Raw genomic sequence first — 22,565 nt, 5'->3', positions numbered from 1 at the left:
GGGGGTGCCATGTGCATGTATACAGGGGTGTAGGTTGTAGGTCTAAGGACATAAGCAGACAAGTTTCTTTGGGTGAATATGATATTTTTTATTAGATCAACTTAAATAGTTGGAAAACAATTATTAAGCAAGCTTTCTGGTTCAAAAACCCTTTGTCAGGCTAAAGAAGTTTCTGTAGTTGGTGTGTGCTCGTCCTGGAAGGAATGAAAAGTAAAGAAACCAGAAGCTGGGCTGGTCTGCATACAAGACGGGCAGTCAGTGAAAATGTAGATTGAGGAGTCAATGGGTGAGAGACAGGCTGGGGGGCGGGGGGAGAAGAGAGAGAAGGGGGATGAATAATGAAGAGATACCTGGGGAGTTGGATGTCAGTCAGGTTATAATGTGTTATAAATCCAATGTCTATATTTAGTCCATCAAACTCCTGGATACTAAAAATCATGAAGTGGAGCTCATAGCCTTGTCTCTGGGAAGTGTTTTGTAAGTTTTCTTTGAGGATCAGGACTGAGAGCTTGGAGAGAGAGTGTTTTTTTTTTTTGTTTTTTTTTTTGTGAGAAATGTGCCCCCACAGGTAATTGGGTATTCCTGTCTTTGATAGCTTTCTAGTGCGCGTTCATTCTGGTACACAGTTGTTGTTTGGTCTCTCCTGCGTATTTTCCATCAGGGCATTTGGTGCATTAAATGAGACGTATTACATTTCTGGAGGTGCAGCTGTAAGATCTGGGAATGCTGATGGCTCTGTTTGGCCCAGAACACACCAAAAGGATCCAGACCATGCCATGACAAGAAATGCAAAACTCGCCAACACATCTCTACCACCCCCACAATTCCTACACCCCACATAGTTGCTGGGCAGCCTGGAGAGCAGCTCCTATAGGTAAGTGGTGGTGGGAAATTGAGAGAGAGAGAGAGCGAAGGAGGAAGGGAATTGAGCAGGGCTGGGGCTGGGGCTGCTGCCCAGCTGGGCAGTGCGTGGGGCTTGGGGCTGCAATGCACAGCTGCAGGGCCCCAGTGGGGAGTAGGACAGGGCTGCAGGCAGCTTGTCCAGGGTATGAGAGGGCTGGCTTCCCACCGCTGCATGCAGTCCAGGGGGCTAGGGGGACCTGTGCCCCCCCAATCTGTGTGCAGGGTGGGGGCAGGCATAGGTATGGGCTGCCTGCTGTGGGCTTGGGCTCCCTCCCTGCTGTCCTACCCTGGGGCCTCCACAGCCCAGCAGGTGTGACCCAGTGTGGTAAGGCAGAACGGGGCCATGCAAGGAAGCTCATTGCCACTGTGAACTCTGTGCTGCCCTGGTGATGCATCCCCTGGCTGTGCGGCAGCGGTGAGGGACACAACCAGAGGCAGGGGGCTACAGACGTGGGTCCCTTGCCCTGGCAGCTGGGGTCCCCCTCTGGTAGGGCTTGGGGGGGCAGGGGGCACCAACAGGGCTGTGGGGGGGAGTGAGGGGCATGAGCAAGGCCAGGGTGGGGGGGAGGCTGTGGCCGGAGGGAGTTAGGGGCACCAGCAAGGCCAGGGGGGTTGTGGCAGGGTGGCGCGGAGTGAAGGGCACCAGCAAGGCCATGGGGGTTGGGGGAGGGGAAGTGAGGGGCCTTTCAGTTTAATCATGGATTTTGGGAGTTTTATCAGAGAAATTGCGATCTTTCTATCAGAGAATTTTCATTTTTTTTTATCAGGGAAAACCCTGATGATCACCATCAACTAATTATAATGACCTGCTATTTAAGATATCTAATTTATGTGGCATTTTCCCCTGTCCAGTGGAAAAGGTGAGAGATGATTTCTATATTTATATTGTGAATCTTTTCTAGCAGTCACTGTTCTGTGCAAGATAATGTAGCTGAGCAGCATTTTACGAGACACAGAAAAATGAGAATACATAATTGAGAAAAACAAGTAATATGTTGCTGGAAAGAAATGTTAGTGCTAGACTCTGTAAGGAAGAAATGATTTGCTTCCTTGCCTCACCCACAAGTGCTTACTTTAAAACCTAACATTAAACTATCACTGTACTATATATAGTTTTCTTACACTTCCAGGTCCTGCTTTACTATTTTAGAAGGTGAGGAAAAATGCTACTGTTGTTCTGTAGAATATGGGGTATTACTCTCTATTTACATGAAAACCACCGAGTTCAACAGCAGTTCACCTAGCACAAAATTTTTTTACACCCCTGGTCAAGTTCAAATGATGGTATTCCTTCCACTTCCTTTCCTCCCTCCCCACCTTGTAGTTCTCTCCCCCTAGATGCAAGCCAGCCTTGTGCCACAACCATGTGTGGAAATACACGCAGTAAGATGGAAACTCTGAACTTGATTGCTTTAATGATGGCTTTCTCCTCTGACCCTCTGCAACTGGGGAGCTGATCTCAAACCTACTGCTGTTATCTAAAACTGTTTTCTCTTTCCAAGAAAATTAGGGTATGTCTGCGTTGCCTCTGCACTGAACTATGAAGCACCATGAAGAAATACAAACTGTACTCCACTTCTGGGACATGGGGCATTGTAGCACTTTTGGTGGGCCCAAAGTATGCACTGGTAGGTACACCACAGACAGAGCCTGAGTGAATCTCTGGGAATGCTCTCAGTGCTTCTCTAAAGCAGCTACTCTGATTTGTTTCCAGGATTTGGCAGGTTTGGACTGGAAGCAAGTGGGTGAGACGTAGTACTTGGTGGTACTGCAGGGTTCTGTACAGAAGCAGTATAGACAAGCCTTTAGACACACTGGAGCCAAAGTCTTATTAAAATGAAAATAGGAGTTAAGATAATGTTGCTCAGGTGCTTCTGAAAATTGTACCTTTCTTGTTTAAAATCTCTTTTAAAACTACATTTTTCCTTAGACTGCATCTTTCTGCAGTATGATTTGTGATACGGTTCTGCCCGTTAGAAATGTCATATAAAATTAAATGGTATCTGCTATAGGTTTCATGATCTTGATGGGAAGCATAACTTTAATACTTTCGTGCCCTGCTTTATTCTGTCAAATAGAATAAATAGCCTTTGTTGTGAAGTACTCAATTGCCAAAAAAAAATGTATACAACAATAAATTGTCATTTCTCTCTAAGCTAAGAGACCTGCTTGCATCAAAATGTTTTGTGGTGCTCTTTTCTATTTCCCCCTCTGCCCCCACCTCCTGGTTGTCACTTCAGGTGTTTAAAATCCTAATGAAGCCAGTCAGGCTGTGGATAACATTTGTTTCATTTGATAATTCTGTGTTACTATGGAAACTGCTATGGGTTAACTATTATATTTTTAGGAAAATGTTTGTTCATTATGGGTAAAGCTTCTGCTGTCTAGAAAAAGCTGAACATGGAATGCTGTCGTGTAGCAGCTGCAGTGTGAGTTTCTAGCAGTCTCTCATTTCCCTCTGGGTCATCAGCCATAGTGGATAGCAAACATTTCACCTTCAGACTACATGTTCTGGTTAGTGCTAAAGGGAATAATTGACTTCTTATGTACTAGACAAACTAGCTTGGGAGAAAATGCAAAGAAAAAAAGAGTGAGGATATTTGAACACACATTGAGTTACTCACATCACCATTTAAAAAAAAAGAAATGGGGGGGGTGCAGCTGCTGCCAAATGTACAAAGCCTTTCAGTCCCCTGGGAACTGGGAATGCTCAGTATTTTATTGGATTAGATTTATGCTTTTACCCTTACAAACACTTGTGCACTTGCTTAATTTTAGGCATTTGAGACCTGCCTCTGAGATTAGTGGGGTTTCATAGGTGCTCAGAATCAAACACATGCTTAATATTTGCAGGCTTGAGGCCATAATTTGTTTCTTTTTGTTCTCAGAATGGACATTTGAAAGTGCAGGTAGCTTACATTTTTAATGCTCAGAGATGAGTTTCTTGCTCAGTATTTTTATAATCTACTTGAATTCAAGTTTTAAAGTGTTGGAAATTAGAAAACAATAATTATTTCAAATTTGGCTCTGTCTTTTTTATTTCTACTGGTTTACATGGTATCTGATTTAGTCCTCTTACCTCAATTATTTTTGTTTCTTTTAGTTAATCCTTACTCTCTATGCATATTCTTGTTAAGACTCTGTACAGAATGTTATTTTCTGAGATGTACAGGAAATTTTTTTGCCTTGTGAATCTACGTATGATTACCTTGTCTAAAGTGAACGATGGAGACATTAGAGAGAAGTTCACTCATTCCCATTATTGCTTGAAATTTGGATGGGTGTTACTATAATCGTGACTTGATATGTTATACAAACAGCAGTTAATCTTCAACTTAAGTATAAGACAGTTCTTTTGCTCTGCAGCAGTCTTGAATTGATCACAAGATAAGAGTGACATCTGGTGTTGAATTTCATTGGTACCACCACAGATGTGGGTAGATGTGATATCTTTTATTAGACCAACTGAGTAGTTGGAAAAAGGTTCTTTCCAAGCTTTCAGGCACAATCACCCTTCAGGCATAGGGAGTCTCTGCTGTTCTGAGATCTCCAGGGAATGAAAGATGCTAAAAGTGTGACAGGATGTCAGTGAGAATGCAAATAGGTAGAAATTGGGAAAATAAAAGTAGGGGTGGGGGGGAAAGCCAAAGGTAAGTAAGGGAGACTCTACAGTAGTAGTTTTCTAAGGTAGAAAAGAGGCTCTCTGTGAAAAAGTAAATAGCTGGAAATTAGAATCAGGACTCACGGTAGAGGTGTTATCTTTTATTAGTCTCATGGATGACTGGTGCCTCCTGAGACTGGGGGGGGCACAGCTTGTGGGTATGGGCATTGGCATTGGTGGCGGAGTGGCAAGCGGTGACCACTTGCAGAAGCTGGTGGCAGCACTGGTGGCCAATCTCCGGGGGGGGGGGGCATGTGCCTCCCCTGCGTACCCTCTGTACCAGTGGCCTATGATTAGACCAACTAGATTTTTAAAAAAAAATTCTTTAATTGCAAGCTTTTGGGCACAAACACCCTCCTTCAGGCATAGGAGAAAAGATTGTAAAAGTTCTGGGTAGAAATGAAAGTTCATATTTCATAGGAGAGTTGACAGTGTGGTAAAATCTCCTGTTTAGAACAGTTCATTTTATATGCAGATTAGGCTCAGACATGGGCGACTGGTGCCTCTGGGCATGTGCCCCCCCTGACAGCAGTCAGTGACCAGGGGGGAGGGGGGTGGGCATGATCTCACTCTCCAAAAGGTGGCTGCTCTGCTTCCGGAAGTCCCATAGCCGCTTCTAGAAGCAGCACGGCTGCTTTTGCTGGAGGCCCCACTCCCCAGATGGCACCAGTGCTCCTGCCTGCCCCCCTGCCTGTAGCCTGAGCAGGGAGCACAGCCTGACAGGGGTGTACCAGTGCTCTCAGGGGGTACATGGGGGTCGCCACTGGGCTCAGAGAAAAGTTAGAATAGTCTGTTTACCTTGGAGTTGTTTGGTAAACAGGATGTAGTTATATTTCCTTCTGGTTATGGTGTTTCATAACCTGGAGTAAATAGATGGAATGTTCTTCTGGGCAAGCATTTCTTATATGGTAAGTTGTCGCCTAATCTGCATATAAAATGAACTGTTCCAAACAGGAGATTTTACTGCATCTTCAGCTCTCTTATGGAATATGAACTTTCATTTCTAGCCAGGAGAACTTTTACAATCTTTTCTCTTTTGACTGAAGAGGGGTGTTTGTGCCTGAAAGCTTGCAATTAAATTTTTTTTTTTTTTTTTTTTTTGCAAAAATCTAGTTGGTCTAATAACAAATATCACCTCTACCATGAGTCCTGATTGTTTTTTGCCTCTAGACCAATATGGCTACAACCTGGGTACCTGACTAGCTGGAAATTAGGAAGATGGAGGGGAGGAAGAGGGGGAAAGAGAAGTGTAAAAGGTCAGGTCTGGCAGGTACCTGGTGAATCAGATGTCAGGCAGGTTGTAATGTGTCATAAATCCAATGTCAGAGACTCCCTGTGCCTGAAGCAGAGTGATTGCACCCAAAAACTTTCAAAGAACTTTTCCCCAATTACTCAGTTGGTCTAATAAAAGATATCATATCTACCCAAAGAACCTGGACTGCCTATTTCCTTAGATCACCATGGCTACAACCAAAAACCCAGCATCTGTACTACAATCAGTTTGAGCCTTTATTAAACAGGGATAAGCAACGTCCACGTGCTATTGACATAGTGCACACCATATTATACCTGTTCATAAATATGCCCCAATTACAGGTAGAACTAGTATTACCACCTATTACTTAAATTGCCTGCCTTGAGATACTGTTTTTAGTTACTTATAAACTTGTCCAATTTACTTTTTCCATGCCTGGTGTCTACCTTTATCCTGATTTTTTTTCTTTTTAAAATGACAAGGAAACTCAGAGGCATAACTAGGAGTTTTGGCACAATGGGTATGAGGAGGGGGAAGGTGATGGTGAGTGCTTACTTCTTCTCACAGGGGCTGCTGTAGAAATATAAGCTTCCCAAATAAGGGCTACTGCTGCAGTGATGCAGCTAGCAGCAGCATGGGCTGCATGGCATCATCTCTATATTGGCTCCTGAGGCTGGTGCCCTGTTTGCCACTCCTAGTTATATTACTAGCCAAACTGGTTCAGGCTACAAAAAAAGTTTTGAAGTTTTACGCTGGAAGTCTCTTGGTGGCTGCTGTTTTAGAAAGCTTTAGTGTCCCCATAGTTGCAGCAGTTATTTAAAATTTGACAAGAGAAGTGATCTGTGTTCTAGGGATGTGCCTTTTACCACATCCCTGAAAACCTGAGCTAAAAGGTTCAGTTTGAGTGTGCTGGAGCTTGATTGCCAAACTGTCTGAAGATTTTTTTATATCATCGGGCATGCTCAAGCCTCTCACAGCTCCCACCTGTGACTAGACTGCATGCCCACTCTTCCACAGAACAACTCAATATCTTCACTCCAGCCCAGGGCTACAAGATTGAAGTCAGACTTTATAACATCTGCTTCAGGCTAGGGTGAGCTTGGAGGTGGATATTGCAATTGAGAGCAGGAAGCTTTCTGTCCTGTGCTTTCAGTCAGCCCGCCTCAGACAGTATCAATCAGACTTCACCCAAAGAGGACAGAAGCCATTGTGGTAAAGGGCCAAGAGTGGATTGGGACAAGGCATGCAGGGGATGAAGACTGAGATTAGGAGGCATGAGTGAGAGAGACTGGGAAGGGAAGCAGGACAGAGACTAGGACTGGATGAACAAGATGACTAGATCTGGGAGCTAAGAGGGAGAATATGACTAGGAGCTCATGAAGATAAGAGAAAAGAAGGTGAGTGACAAATGAGTGAGTAAGCAGAGCAAGCTGAGCTAAGAGACTGGGGCAAGGAGCCAGAATGAACAAGGACACATATTGGATCCAAAGCTGAGAGAGGAAGACTAGGAATTGGAACAAGCAGGGATGAGAGATGTGGGTGGGGAAGGATGGCTGAAGCAGAGGAAGGAGGGCATGGGCAATGGAGAAAGGCTGGACAGGGAAACTAGGAGTTGGGGAATCTGCAGGAGTGAGACTTGGGTTGGCTAGATAGAGACTGGGAGTATGTACAGGAGCCTGAAGCACAGAGTCACAAACTAGTTGGAGAAAGAGAACAGGAACTAGGACAGGGGAGGGAAATTATTTTGGGCAACGGGCCACTTACCCAGTTTTGGCAGGCTGTCAGGCCACATGGGTAGTCCTGACCTGTGACAGGTGCCCTGCCCCCTGGTCACCATCTTGGGACCAGCATCCCAATGTGTTGGGACAAATGTCCCAGGACCACCACCAGTGGGGCCCAAAGCGGGGCACAGGCTGGGCTGGGCTACACCAGCAGGGAGGGGGGAGCTGGTCTGGTTCCATAGAGCCCCTGCTGGCTGGGACCCCGTGCTCCTGCCACCCTGCTCTGGGCCCCACCAGCATTGGCCCAGGGACACTGGTGCAGGTCCCATGCTCTCGCTGGCTCCCCATCCACTCACCCAGTGCCCCCCAGCCCCACGGTACAGATGGAGGGTAGTACTCAGCCCCGACCCCCTGCTGAGGGTGGGGAAAAGTGGCTCCTCACCAGTCCCATGGTCGGCACTCCCTGCTGCAGTGGCTTGCAGCCCATGCGGGGCTGTCCAGAGTAGGCACAGGCAGCCCCAGGCAGGCTGCAAGCGGCTACAGCACGGGGTGCTGGCCATGGGGTGGGCAAGGGGCCACTTTTCCCCGCACTCAGCACTAGCTTGTAACCCACCCCACTGACAGCCTGTCAGTGGAGCCGGGTTGCAAGCTGGGGCTGAGTGCGGGACTGGAGGGAGAAAGCGGCCCCTTGTCTGCCCCATGCCTGGTGCCCCACGCTGCAGCCGCTTGCAGCCTGCCTGGGGCTGTCCGTGCCTGCTCCAGACAGCACCGTGTGGGCTGCGAGTGCCTGCAGTGCAGGGCACCGGTCATAGGGTGGGGGAGGGGCCATTTTCCTCTGCACAGGGAAGGAGCCCAAGGAAAAGCAGAGTGCAGGGGGGAAGCAGCCCCTCCCCTGCCCCACAGCCTGTGCCGTATGCTACAGGTGTTCACAGCCCGCATGGGGCTGTCTGGAGCAGACACAGGCAGCCCCACATGGGCTGCGAGCACCTGCAGTGTGGGGCACTGGGCATGGGCAGGGAAGGGCCACTTCCCACCCTACCATGCTCCTTCCTTGCCTACCCCCCCCTCTTACTTGAGCTTCCCACGCCAGGGCAGCTATGTGCTCCCAACCCAGAAACCCTGGCTGGGGCTGCCAGCTGGGGGGTGGGGCCAGGCGGGCCTTGTGGATACCTGCCGGGCTTCCCCTGGGTCCTACTGCCCTTGGTTCCTGTCATTTTTGACAGGAACCAAGGGCAGAGAAATATTAATTTTCTACATTTTTTTTAGGGGCCCCATGGGCCAATTAGAATGGCCTTGTGGGCTGGATCCAGCCCGTGGGCTGTATTTTGCCCACCCCTGGACAGGATATAGACCCAAGGGTGGAGTAGAGGCAGAACTGTGACAAGGGTATCTCAGAGAAAATATGTGATATGAGGTGAAGCCTATGGGAGAAATGAACAAAGAGTTGTTGCTCAATGGACCACACTCTCTTCAGAGTTTGCAGTGAAGTCAGGTTCCTCTGCTTCCAGCAAACATCTGTGAAAACCACTAGCAAAACGCATGCTTCATCCTCCTCTAATGGCTTTTTCATATTAGGGATGACAGCCTATTCCTTGCTATTAATTGTAGCCAGTTCAAGTGTCAAAGGCTAAAACATCTAATCCATGATAAAGAATCATGCAAACACCAATTTCTGGGATGGTTTTCCTCCATTGTTTTTAAATCTAGAAATGACACAATAACAAGTATGTTAAAGCAACACTAAGATTGTAAAGTGACACATTCAGAATTTAAGAAATCTGCAAGCTTAATTCAGTTCTTTTGTGCATATGCATAACAGGTTTAATTTCATGATCTCGTACAGTTTTTCAGTGCACAAAGTGAAGCTGCTTTGGGGATAAATCAGCGTTGTGTAATGAAGGAGACTGTTGCAGAAGTTGGAAGGTATGGAGTGAATGAGATGGTGCAGTTCCCCTCCGCACCCCAAACGAAAAGACAATTGCATGGTTAAGGCAACTGAATGCCTAGTTACCATCCGTTTTACCTGCCTATTATAAAGAGCTCTGTTTCAATGCTAAGTGTGTAGTTGCTTGAATCAGACTTTTCAGAGGGGGTCACTAATTTCATGTTCCTCACTTTATAGATGGGTCATGAAACCCTGTGACCTGGGTTTGCAGAGGTGCTGAGCATGCTTAGTTACATCTGAGATCAATGGGAACTGTTCTTTGAATGTCTAAAGGGCTATATAATGAAAAGTCCTCTGAAAAATCCGGTCCAAAGCATTTCAAATTGGACTACCAGATTAGATGAATACTTTTGACATCAGTCTCTTTGCACTTTGGTTCACAGTTTATAAAATGACGGTGATACTGTCTCATCTCAGGAAGGTGGTATGAAATTCACTCATTAATATTTGTGAAGCACTTGGATATTACTGTGATAAGCTTCCCAGCTGTCACAGAAAGCCTATGTGGAGATTAATCACTGTCTTCGGAGCAGGATTTGAATAGTCTTTTGTAAGTAGGGCTTGCAACTATACATTGCATTTTGGACAACGAGGAAAAATATCCAAAATATTGAATCACTTTTTGTTAGTTGAACACTGACCTTTGTGTGTAATGAAGCAGCAGAATTGTGGTAAAGAGGATATCTGATGCTGTAACTAAAACATATGTATGTTTGAACAAGGAACTGAATTAAGGCTGTACAAGTAAGCTTAATTCTCACATTCTCTAACTTTTGAGTGCTGAACTTTTGCAGCTTAATAATATAGAGACCTACAACATTTTCAGTTTCATGTCCTTTCCCTCCTTTCTCTCTTTTATCAAGAGGCAAAGCTCAGTCATATATGCAATTAAAAGGCAAATTAGAGTCAATATATGCAAGGATCAACATTTATTCTTTCTGTTAACTGATCCCCAAGTGAGATCACAAAATTTCACTGGCTTTGAAACACTGTGTGCACATTACCATTAAATACATTTGCAACAGTCTTTCCTACTTAATATTGGCATCCATATTTCACAAATGAGCGAAGTTCGAGTTTTGCCTCTAAAAGATTGTTGGAAGTTGCAAGTTTTCAAATGGTCTCAGGCATTGGTTACTAGCTCTATGGGTCTCAGATGAGAAGATGCTAAAAAGTATGAACTGAAAAAGGTAGGTGGCAATCAGAATTAGAGGGTTTTAAGGTAAAATATTGTCACACGAAAGAACTAGAAACAGTTTCTTGTGAGATTAGCACAATTGAAAACTACACTTGGTCCCTCTGCCTTGAAATGCCTTTATGTTTTATTCTAACCATGAATATTTAAAAAAAACAGCTCTTATTACAGAGACAGAAAACTCTGCTGTAAAAAGTTACTTTGTGAATCAATAATAAGACTGTAGTCAGACATTCACAGTATCTGTTCTATTCATGCACCTTGAAATCCACCTACCTGTAAGGAAACCATTTGCACTTTTTTAATTTAAATGAATAGGAGAAAAATAATTTTGTTTCTATTTATCTTATAATAATTTTGCCCAAATATTTTAATGGCTTTAGCAAACCATTATGGTAAAGGTATATACTTTCAAACTTTACTGAATAATTTTTGGTGAAAATGCCCCAGGGCTTCTTCCCATACCTAAAGAGCATAGTCGCTTGTACTAAGGGAACTTCAGCATAATAATGTAACTAGATGCTATCAAGAACTGATTACTAAATGTTATATAAATTGTAAATTAAAGAATAGTGTATTTTGTTTTACTATACTGAATTTTTTTTTCAGCAATGTCTTTCAGAAGGTGTCCAGAGTGTAATGAAAAAGAAGAGTTGAGGATTTTAAAAAAGGAATGGATATAGCAAGAATATGCCACTGGCATTTGTAAAATTATTAATGCTCTAAATTATCCAAGAATGTCTTTTTTAGCTAAATAGCTGCATATGAAGTATCAGTATGACTGATGGGAGTTTAACCATAATGTAACTACCATATTAACTCCCAATATTTTAGTAAGCCATCAAGTATAAATTATAAATGCTGATTTTTGTGGAAGACAGTTCCATGGCCCATGATGTACGGATGTGGAACTTATAAAAGAGACACTGAAAATGAAATGACATTGAAAACGTTCTTCCAGAAGAAGGGGTCTCATTTGCCCATGACCTCAGAGGTTCCCAACAGAGAACTCCACCTCCTTGAAAAGGCCCACTAAAGATACTCTTCGCTTAACATTGTGGTTACGTTCTTGAAAAATGCAACTTTAAGCAAAATGTTAAGTGAATCCAATCATGTTACAGTAGTTACCTGCTAGCAGGAGGTGGCCAAACAACATTATATCCGAACAGTGCACAACTTCAAACGAGTACGTTCTCTAATAAATCAGCTGCGTATGAATGAAACAACAGTAACCAGGATGACATTAAGTGAGGAGTACCTGTATGCTAGTTTCACCAACTGCTGGTTCACCTCTTCTCAGTTGTCCGCAGTCTGTGCTGGTACTCTGCTCCTACAGTCTTCCATTTCCATTCTTTCACTTCCATCCAACATTACTGCAATCTGACTTTCACCCTCTTTGCTGAATCGAGACTGCTTTAACCAAAGTTAACACGTTATTTTCTCCTAAATAAAGCAATGGCTTCTTATGTGCCTATTGTTAAGACCCATTGAGAGTTTAACCTTGTTGTAACACATTGGAGTATCCTGCATATTTGTTCTCAAAAGGGAATGCGTTCATGGTTTTCCTAGAAAAGAAGTTGTAGGGAGACTGCCACATGTTCTAGATCAGGGGTCGGCAATGTTTTTGGACAGCATGCTGAAAATTCCCACAAACTTGGCTTGTGAGATGTTGGCACGCCAGGGCAGATGGTGGGGGAGCAGCAAGAGGCCTGATCCTTGTTGTGGCAGTGCATCCCAAGCCCCTTCCCTGCCTTCTGCATCAAGATGCACGTGCCAAGCAAAATGCCTTTGTGTGCCACACACTGGCACCCGTGCTGGGGGTTGCCTACCGCTGTTCTAGATACTCTTGGTTGTTACAGTAGCCCCTTGGTACAATAGACAATTACCAAGGTAGGGCTGCCCCTCAGCCTACTCTATCTTTGCCAAAGTTTTGTTTTGTTTATTTTTTTGCGGGGGGGAGGGTGCTGTGGGGGGGGGGGGGGGGAGGGAGGGAGGGGAGACAAGCTTTCAATGTGTACCAAGTGATTGAAACCTGGAAATTTGACATTGCATCGTAATTGGCAGATAGTACTTTTTAAATTATCAAGTCTGCTTTTTAAAAGAATATTTCCTTATGTCAATTATAAACCAGTTTATAATCTTGCTTATCTATTACTGACAGAAAGCATGGCCTCTGCTTGGTTATTCAAACTCCAGGTAGGTGTGTGGACAGTGTCACTTCCTGAGAAATCTGGGAGTGTATTGCAGGAGTATCAAACTCATTTGGCTTTGTGGGGCTGGATCAGGCCCACAGCCTGACCCTACGGGCCAGAACCAGTGTGTGCCTGACCAACCCTGTGTGCTGTTTGCATTGTGTGCTGGCTCTAGCCCTGTGCACTGCATGCAGCACACACCAGCCCTGGCCCTGGGTGTTGGATGTGGTGCCTGGGTCAGTATGTGGAATCAATTCAGACTAGTCCCAGCTTCTCCTGACCTAGGTTTGCATTCTGACCCACAAGCTCAAATGGTTGCTGACTGCTACTTTATCACATGTGTAACATTTCTGAGGAGAACCATGTTATATAGCACATGTTCTGCTCTTTCCACAGAAAGTCATGCTTTCTTTAGAACAAACAATACAGTTCTCAAGCTCTGTAATTTCAACATGGTCACGGTTCTCTTGTTTATTGTATAATATCTTTATTCCTTTTTCTTGTTTTTAAAGATTTGTCTGGGACATCACCATTGTTAGTTAAGGTTTCAGTGAATAGAGTTTCATTGTTGTCTGGGCAGGTAGTCATTATTGTCATTGTCATCAGCATTCCTCAATTTGAGGATAGTCTCTACCATGGCTTTTTGATGGGTCTTGAGATGACTCAGGAGTATAGTCATGGGCCAGATACATCCATAGAAGTTGCAGGTCTTTCCAAGGGGAGAGTAGTCTTTGTCTGTTCTCCCTTGTCTGTGGTGAGGGCAGAGGGCTTCACCTTGAAATGGGCTGCTGTTTAGTTGAGGTTGTGGTGCCACTGTAGTTGGCCAGCAGCTGGGCAGGTAATATGCTGTCTTAAGTTAACAACTCTAATAAAATCCTCCCTGTACAATGGTGATATTTGTTGATTGTGTTGTTAATGCCATCTAGTGGTGTTACCTAGTTATAGTCCTCCTTGTGCCCAATAGTAATGAAATGCCATGTTGTTCTGGCAGACTTTTATGAATTGGGGGTACCAGGATAAAGTTGGCTTGTATCTGTTTTTATTCATCTCCTATGACAGAGCTGTCCAACTTCTAAGTGGTTGGGGGCTGCACACCTCTCTTGGCCACAACTGTGGGGCTATATACTGTGGAGACCACACAAGCAGGAGTCCTGGGCCCAAACTGCCTTCCAGGCAGATGTCCCCAATCCCTCTGCTGTACTGTGCCAATGTGGGTACCCCCGCACATGCAGCTGCCTACATGGGTGCGCCCCACACTGCTGCACCACGTGCTTGCACCGTTCTAGTTTCATAGTTGGTAGGGTCGGAAGGGACCTGAGCAGAGCATCAAGTCCAACACCCTGCCATGGGCAAGAAAGGATGCTGGGGTCAAACGACCCTGGCTAGGTGATTACCTAGCCTCCTTTTGAAAACCCCCAGGGTAGAAGCGAGCACTAGCCGCCCTGACTGTGAAGTAGTACCTCCTGGTATCTAGCATGAATCTACGCTCGGTCACCTTATGGTCATTATTCCTTGTTACTTCTGGTAGTGCTCTGGGGAACAGGGACTCTCCAATTGCCCGCTGGTCCCTCTTGGCCAGTTTATACATGACCACCAGATCCCCTCTCAGCCTTCTCTTGTGGAGGCTGAACAGGTTCAGGTCCCATAGGCCCCCCTCAGGTCCTGCCTTACTGAACCAATCATGTGAATGGGCCTGCTTTATGCTGGCCACATCCCTCCTGAAGTGCGGTGCCTTGAACTGGATGCAGTAGTCCAACTGTGGCCTAACCAGTGTCACACTGAGGGGGAGGATCACCTCCTTGGACCTGCTCATGATGCATTTGTGGATGCATGACAAGGTGTGGTTGGCCTTCCTGACTACTTCCTCGCATTGGCGGCCCGTGTTCATCTTGGATCGATAACGACTCCAAGATCCTTTTCTGCCTCTGGGCTGATGAGAAGGGAGTTCCTCAGCCTGTAGGTATGCTGCTGGTTCTTCCTCTGCAGCTGTAATACCTTGCACTTGTCAGTATTGAAACCCATCCTGTTCTCATCTGCCCACTTCTGTAACCTGTCCAGATCTAGTTGCAGCCTGTCCCTCTCCTCTAGCATGCCCACTTCTCCCCATATCTTACTGTCATCTGTGACTTTGAGCAAGGTACTTTTCACCCCTTCGTCCAAGTCACTGATGAAGATGTTGAACAGTGTGGGCCTGAGGACTGGAACCCCACTGTCCCTGTCCCTCCAGGTCAAAAATGACCTGTCTACCACCACTCTCTGAGTGCAGCCCTCCAGCCAATTTGCAACCCATCTAACTGTAGGCATCGGCACCATAGTCGCCTAATTTTTTAATGAGAATGGGGTGAGAGACGGTGTCAAAGGCCTTCCTAAAGTTCAGAAAGACTACGTCCACCGTGACACATGCATTCAAGGATTTTGTGATCTGGTTGTAGAAGACCACCAGGTTGGTTTGACAGGACCTGCCTCTAATGAACCCATGTTGTTTGCCCCTAAGCATAATCTCCCCTAGTGGTCCCTCGCAGATGTGCTCTAGCTTCATGCTTAACTCCTAGTGCCGTGTGTCACCACCCTGCCTTCTGGGCCTAGTGCAGAAAGTGGAAGCCAGAGGAGAGAGAGGGTACCCAGATACTCTGGTTGCTGTTACAGCCTGACTGATGGGGGAGAGCAGCAGCTGGGCTGGGGCCCAGAGGACAGAACCTATCCCCTTGCAGGCCATAGGCTGCCAGTTGGACAGCCCTGTCCTACAAGTTGCAAGACATTGTGATAGTATTCCAATGCATTATTGACATCACTTAGGACTTTAAAAATAAGTAGTTGTCATGAAGATCTATAAGGGCAAATGGGAACAAATCCATCCTTAAGAGTCCATAGACGGATATATATCTCTGTTGGCCACAGCTGGAAAAATTCTCCCTCAGATTCTTTTCACTTGACTGGTGTTGCGCCTCATAGAAAGGAAGTTTCTATGACTGGCAGTGATACAGAGCTGTAATGAGGGAAGTTATAAGTATTTTTGAACAGTAATGGCATATCCTCAGGCAGGAAATGCATGCAAGGTGAAAGATAAGGTGGCAGAAGCAGCAGTAACAGACTAGTTCATGTTTGAATGACACTGCAATATTTGTGGCAGAAGGGGATTTATTTGTCCAAGGCACTCCAGGTGAATATCCCAGTAAGTAAAACTTGCAGTACCAATCTATTTTGTGGTGGCTGGCATAATAGAACCTCACTAATCGACGCACATTATAATATTCTAATATTATAAAAACCTTAGTCTGTCTGTCTGTCTATAGTGCTTTATTCACACTCTGATTGGCGGCCATGGGGAAGGGGAACAGCTGCTTTTACCTTGCACTGAGCACCAGCTCATTTCCTGCTGCTGCTGCTAGCCTTGGCCCTGCACCAGCTCCAGCCTTGCCCATCGTGACTGAGGTGTGGCAGCAGCAGTTTGGCAGAAGCTGCTGCTTGGCACGGAGGAAAGAAGCCCCCTTGCTCTCTGCCACCAGGCAGTGTTTGCTGCGGCCGCCTGCCTGAAGCCCACATAGGGCTAGGCTGTGGTGTGGCTACTTCACCGCCGCCTCTGTACTGCCCAGCAGTTGCTCCACTGCTGCTGTGCTGTGCAGCACAGAGGCGGTGGTGAAGCAGCCACACCAGAGCCTAGCGCAGAGCAGGCTCCAAGTGGGCAACTGCAGCAAACACTGTCTGGCAGCGGCAAGCAGGGAGGCTGCTTTCCTCTGCCAAGCAGTGTCTGGGGAAGGAGCTGTGCTCCACATGTGGTAAAAGGGACCTGTGCTGCAATCACTTGGAGCCTGCGCGGAGCTACCTGTGCCTGATCTCCATTGCCACTGCTGCCCCGTGGGGTGGCGGTGATGCAGTGGAGAGGCAGGACAGCCCCATGTGGGCTGCAAGTGGCTGCAGCAGGAAGCACTGGCCACAACAGGGGAGGCCACTTTTCCTGCATGCTGAGCACCAACTCATTCCCTGCAGGTGAATGCAGGGTTGGGGCTGCACGCTGCTCCTTACCTGTACTGCAGGGCTGGGGCAGGGGCACTGAGAGTGAATGGGCGTGCAGGAGCCAGTGGTAGCCAGGCATGAGCACGGGGCGCACACTGGTGTCCTGGGGCCAGTGCCAGCAAGGCCTAGAGCAGGGTTGCAGGAACACCGGGTCCTGCCCAGCAGGGGCTCTATGGAGCCGGGTCAGCTTCCCCCTCTCCCTACGGGTGCAGCCCAATCTGGCTCTAGAGACCCCTGCAAGCCCCTGCCCCGCACTCCTACTGCCGCACTCTGGGCCCTACTGGCGCTGGCCCCAGGACACTGGCACAGGCCCCAGGCTTCCACTCGCTTCCGCTCCCCTCTGGCTTCCGACATTTTTGACAGGAACCAGGGGCAGATCAATTTTAAATTTTCTAATTTTTTTTAGGGTCCCCATGGGCCAGATAGAATGGCCTCGCAGGCTGCATCCAGCCCATGGCCGTATTTTGCCCACCCCCGCTGTATGGGCTGTATGCATTACAGCACGCTGTGCCTGACACAGACCCACCAAGGGTGGGGGTGTAGGGTATGCCAGCCACTATGGATGGCGGTGTGGGAAAGAATGGATAGACAGATGTTGGTGAGGGGAAGGGAAGGCTTACCTTCCCAAGGTACAGCTGTCAATGTTGTAGGAGCATCAACTCCGTTTGAGTAGCAGTAGCTCCATGGCTGTGCTCCCTGTAAGCCAGTGCCTCATTTGCTCCCTCCTGCGTACATACATATTGTTTGTAGGGCTTTAAGGCTCACTGGCAGGGAGCAGTACTTCTCTTGCTCCTCTAGCCCCTTGCTCCCCAGATAGATGCTTGGTGTGAAGCCGTACTACCCAGCCCTTATGGCCAGGCAGGGGCAGCACAGGGCTGCCACTGCTGTGGCAAAGACTCCCAGTAGGAGGGGTGCTGGTGTCCCCTCATAGACCTCCTTTCTCCAACCTAGGTATGCTATTGCCCAGACTGTCACATCCTCGTTTTTGTTCTTTAGCTTTTACAGGTTTGTGTTGAACCAGTTCCCCTCCTGCTTCCTAAAAGTTACCTAAGAGGCATTTGGATTTCTGATTTGGCTGTGAACAATACATGAATAGAGAGGCAGAGCTGGATTCCTATGCCTGGAGCAGATTGCACTGAGACAGTAAGGTACAAAGGAACAGACTCTGTGTATTGAAAAATAGGCATTTGGAAGTGTGACAGAATTAGCCATGACCCATTCTGGGGTATCCTTATTGATGTACCTTCCGGGAGTAGCACTACGCAAGTCAGGGGAACTACTTGTGCATTCTTGAGCTACTCATGGAGGTGGGGGCAGCTGTCAGAATTCGGCCCATTATTTTTTTTTTCCAGAAGATGAATACCTAGATATTGGTATTCTTGTCTGCAGCATTGGAAACCGGACACAATGGCCTTGTTATTCTGTGCTCCTGCAAGAAAACCAGAATGTGAAACTGACTGGTTTAGTTTTGCTAATCGGGCATCGTCAAGTGCAAAAATGAAAATGGAATAAATGGTTAATGGTAATTCAATTAGAAAAAATCATATTTTCTTTTTAATGATCTAATGTGATGGTAATATGACAAGTCAGGAACATTTATTTTTTTAATGTGATTTTTATTTTGGCAGCATCACTTCAGCTGAGAAAGGGGAACTGAGTTGGTTCCTTTTCAGTTGCTTTTGGCGATAAATTCTGCGGTGACAGATCATCATGACTTCATCCTGATATTTGGCTCGAATTACCAGTTTTAATCAACCTGAAAATAATGCTTCTTTGTCTGTCCAAAAACAAATAGCAGCAGTAGCTGGAGCCATCACTTGTCTGATTAGTTTTGCCTATAAGGATCTTGGGCAAGCATGGAATAAAATTCATTGAGCTGAATGTGTGTGGAAACCTTAATGAAGTCAGTCACCTCATAACATAATGGGCAAAAACAGATGTCTGAGAAGCTTAGACATTAAATATCAGCCATATATGTGCTTAAGTACAATTTACATACTGCTTTGGTGATGCACAGTAGCTTTCATGAACTAAGACAACACATTATTACTTGTCATTTTATAATATAGTAGTATAAAATAAAGTAATGCAATCTTTATTATAATGGCTTTTCTCAGTACAAATTGTTGCATATATTGTGTGGAATTTAAGAAGGTTGCCTTTGACACCTAATACATTATATCAGAATAGCTATCTGCATGAAGCCTAGTTTTAGAATTATTTGACATTGTTTACATGTATTTGTCCTGCATTGTGCTTCTCCAATATCTCTGACTCCTGGGGCCTGAAAAGCTTTTGCAGTTGGAGACTTTTGATGTATTATTTCAAATGTATTATTTATTTTATATAGTTAAAACATCACCAGTTTTTGCATTATGTTCTCACTACCACAATTTTATCCAATTGATGTAAGACTGTTTGTACCTTTTTTATTTCTGTAAGTTATGCAGCTGCATGTTCAGTTCTATAGAAGCAGCTGTGTAAAAGAAGATCAGCTTTGATAGTTCTAGGTGTGATCATGTAAATTTAGCTCTCATTTTGGATGTATGCTTTAATCTTATGTAGTGGGAAATAGGTCATTTGTCTGCAGAAAGGAGTAGATGTATAATACATTATGACAGTGTGATTCACCTTGGAGAGATTAGAGGCAAGAATCTCTCCTAGTGTTTCAGAACAAAATTAGTGAATGCTTTCCTTAAAGCAAGGGTGACCAACTTGCAGCATGCCTGCCATTGAGTGGCATAGGCAGCCTTTGTGTGTGGCACGTGGCCTATTTGGGCAGGGATAGATAGGGCAGGAAGCAGATCTGGCAGGGAACAGAAAGCAGACCAGCAGATTAGGCAAGAGAAGGGGATTGGAATGGTACTTGGAGAGGGTGCCGGGCTAATTTGTGGCATGCCTGCCAAAAAGCTGTCCCCCACTGCCTTAAAAGATCATTTTGGGAGTGCCTGAACTGGAGATTTATATACCGGGTGCTCTCTTTGTTCAGGGGTATATAGTACTTCATATGAGTTTTATACTTTTTGTGGTTATATCAATGTAATTTTTTTAGCTAAGAAGGAAAAAAAATAATTACAATTTTAACAAAAATGGTCGACAGCTGGCAGCTCTGGTCCTCATGAATCTCACTAACCAGACAGCAGAAAGCTGTGAGTTGGAGAAGAGCTGAAGAGCTGTAGCTCTTACCTGTTTCCTCTTCACCAGGCTTCCTTGCTCCCTCTTAGTTATGCCGCTGATTGCAATAACTGGGACACCAGGACTGGACGCCAAGTTAGGGGGAGGCTCTCCTAACTTCTTTGCCACCATCAGCAGCCCAGCTGTGGCTGTGGACACTGGCTTATGTGCCACTCACCCGTGGGAACAGAACTGCCTGATTACACCTCTTTCATAGATTTCGTAGACATCAAGGCTGGAAGGGACCTTGGGGGATTGAGTCCAGCCCCCTACCCAAAGGGCAGGAAGTTGGCTGGGATCATAGGATCCCAGCAAGATAAGCATCCAATTTACTCTTGCAGGTGTTCAATGTAGGTGCTTGATCAACCTCTGATGGCAGGCTGTTCCAGACCTTGGGGGCTTGGACAGTAAAGAAATTCTTCCTTATGTCCAGCCTGAAACGGTCTTGCAGGAGTATGTGACCGTTCGACCTAGTCATCCCTTGGGGCGCTCTGGTGAACAAACGTTCCCCCAGATCCTGGTGGTCACCCCTGATAAACTTATAGGTGGCCATCAGATCACCCCTAAGCCTACGCTTTTCCAGGCTAAAGAGTCCCATGTCTCTCAGCCTATCATCGTAAGATCTGTTTTCCTGACCTCTGATCATGCGCGTGGCTCTCCTCTGGACTCTCTCAAGCTTCTCCACATCCTTTTTGAATTGTGGAGCCCAAAACTGGACGCAGTACTCCAGCTGCCTCACCAAGGCCGAGTACAAGGGGAGAATGATGTCCCGGGATTTGCTCGAGAAGCATCTATGGATGCAAGCCAGTGTTTTGGTCGCTTTATTAGCCGCAGCATCGCATTGCAGGCTCATGTTCATCTTGTGGTCAATGATGACCGCCAAGTCTCTTTCTTCTGTAGTGCTATCCAACGTAGCACTGCCGAGCCTATAAGGATGCTGCAGGTTTTTCCTCCCAAGGTGGAGAACCGTGCATTTTTCAGTGTTAAACACCATCAGGTTCTCATCTGCCCATTTGCTGAGCTTGTCCAGGTCAGCCTGGATCACCCGCCTATCTTCTGGCGTGGATGCTTTGCCCCAAAGTTTGGTGTCATCGGCAAACTTGGCCAGTCCACTCCTGACTCCAATGTCCACATCATTAATCAAGATGTTGAACAGTATGGGTCCCAGGACAGAGCCTTGAGGGACCCCACTGGTCACAGGGCACCACGATGAGTGACTGCCGTCAATTACAACCCTCTGGGTCCGACCACGGAGCCAATTTCCCAGCCAGCAGATCGTGGTGGAGCCAAGGCCACAACTGGGCAGTTTGGCCAAGAGGTGATCATGGGATACCAGATCAAAAGCTTTTTTGAAGTCAAGATATATGACATCAAGCTCTTCTCCCTTGTCCAGGTGATAGGTCACCTGGTCATAGAAGGAAATGAGATTGGTCAAACAAGACCTACCCGCAACAAACCCGTGCTGGCTATCCCTTAGGATGTTAGCCTGGGCCAGTCCCTCAAGGATGGCCTCCTTAATAAACTTTTCTAAGATCTTCCCCAGGATAGAAGTCAGGCTAATGGGCCTGTAGTTAGCCGGATCCACTCTCCTCCCTTTCTTGAAGATCGGCACCACATTGGCCTTCTTCCAGTCTTCAGGCACTACACCAGAGTGCCAGGAATTTTCAAAGATCTGTGCCAGGGGCTGGGCTATGACGCTCGCCAGCTCCTTGAGTACCCTGGGGTGCAGATTGTCAGGGCCGGCTGACTTGAAGGTATCCAGCTTCTCAAGATGTTCCTTCACGAGGTCAGCATTTATGGAGGGTAGGTGATCCCCATCACCCGGATCTCCCTGTCCTGTAGCAGGCATGGGCGTCCCATGGGACTGATGAAAGACTGATGCAAAGTACCTATTTAATAGGTTGGCTTTTTCCTGGGCGTCAGTTGTCAGTTGCCCCATCTGGTTTAGCAGGGGTCCAACATTGCCCTTGCTTTTCCTCCGGCTCCCCACATATCTGAAAAAGGACTTTTTGTTGTCCTTGATGCTTGAAGCTAGTTGGAGTTCAGTTGTAGCCTTGGCTTTCCTGGTTTGCTCCCTGCAGGACCGGACCAGTGCAGAATAATTCTTCTTGGAGGACGGGATTCACCTCCATCCTTTGTAGGCTTTCCTTTTTAGCCGCAGGAGGTCCGCTAGGTCCCTGGAGAGCCAGGAGGGCTGCTGTGCCTTCTTGCTGCCTTTCCTCCATGTTGGAATAGATTTAGCTTGTGCATTGAGGATCGCTTCCTTGAGAAGCAACCACTCTTCCTGAACTCCCATCTCCCTGGGGTCATGGTCTCTAAGGGCCTGACCAACAAGCCTCTTGAGCTTGTCAAAGTCGGCTTTTCTGAAGTCAAGGACTTCTGTGTTGCTGACTGACTTGCCAGCTTTACGGCGGATGGTGAAGGTGATCAGCTCGTGGTCGCTGTCACCCAGCTTCCCATCAATCACTAGGTCGCTGATTAGGTCGTCCCCCGTAGCCAGTACCA

The 22,565-nt window shown here is 46.4% G+C and overlaps 1 long non-coding RNA gene across 1 annotated transcript; it reads left to right on the top strand.

Moving 5' to 3' along the window:
* Positions 1–697: 697 nt before the first annotated feature.
* Positions 698–2,955, top strand: LOC149868319 (uncharacterized). The gene is made up of 3 exons (XR_016440972.1): positions 698–874; positions 1,671–1,763; positions 2,406–2,955. It is a non-coding gene; the product is annotated as an uncharacterized LOC149868319 (long non-coding RNA).
* Positions 2,956–22,565: the final 19,610 nt, after the last annotated feature.

The sequence above is a fragment of the Crocodylus siamensis genome, chromosome 3 (genome assembly GCF_052110815.1).
Source record: "Crocodylus siamensis isolate JL-2025a chromosome 3, ASM5211081v1, whole genome shotgun sequence".
Taxonomy (NCBI): Eukaryota; Metazoa; Chordata; order Crocodylia; family Crocodylidae; genus Crocodylus; species Crocodylus siamensis.
This window is presented reverse-complemented; position numbering and strand designations above follow the sequence as displayed.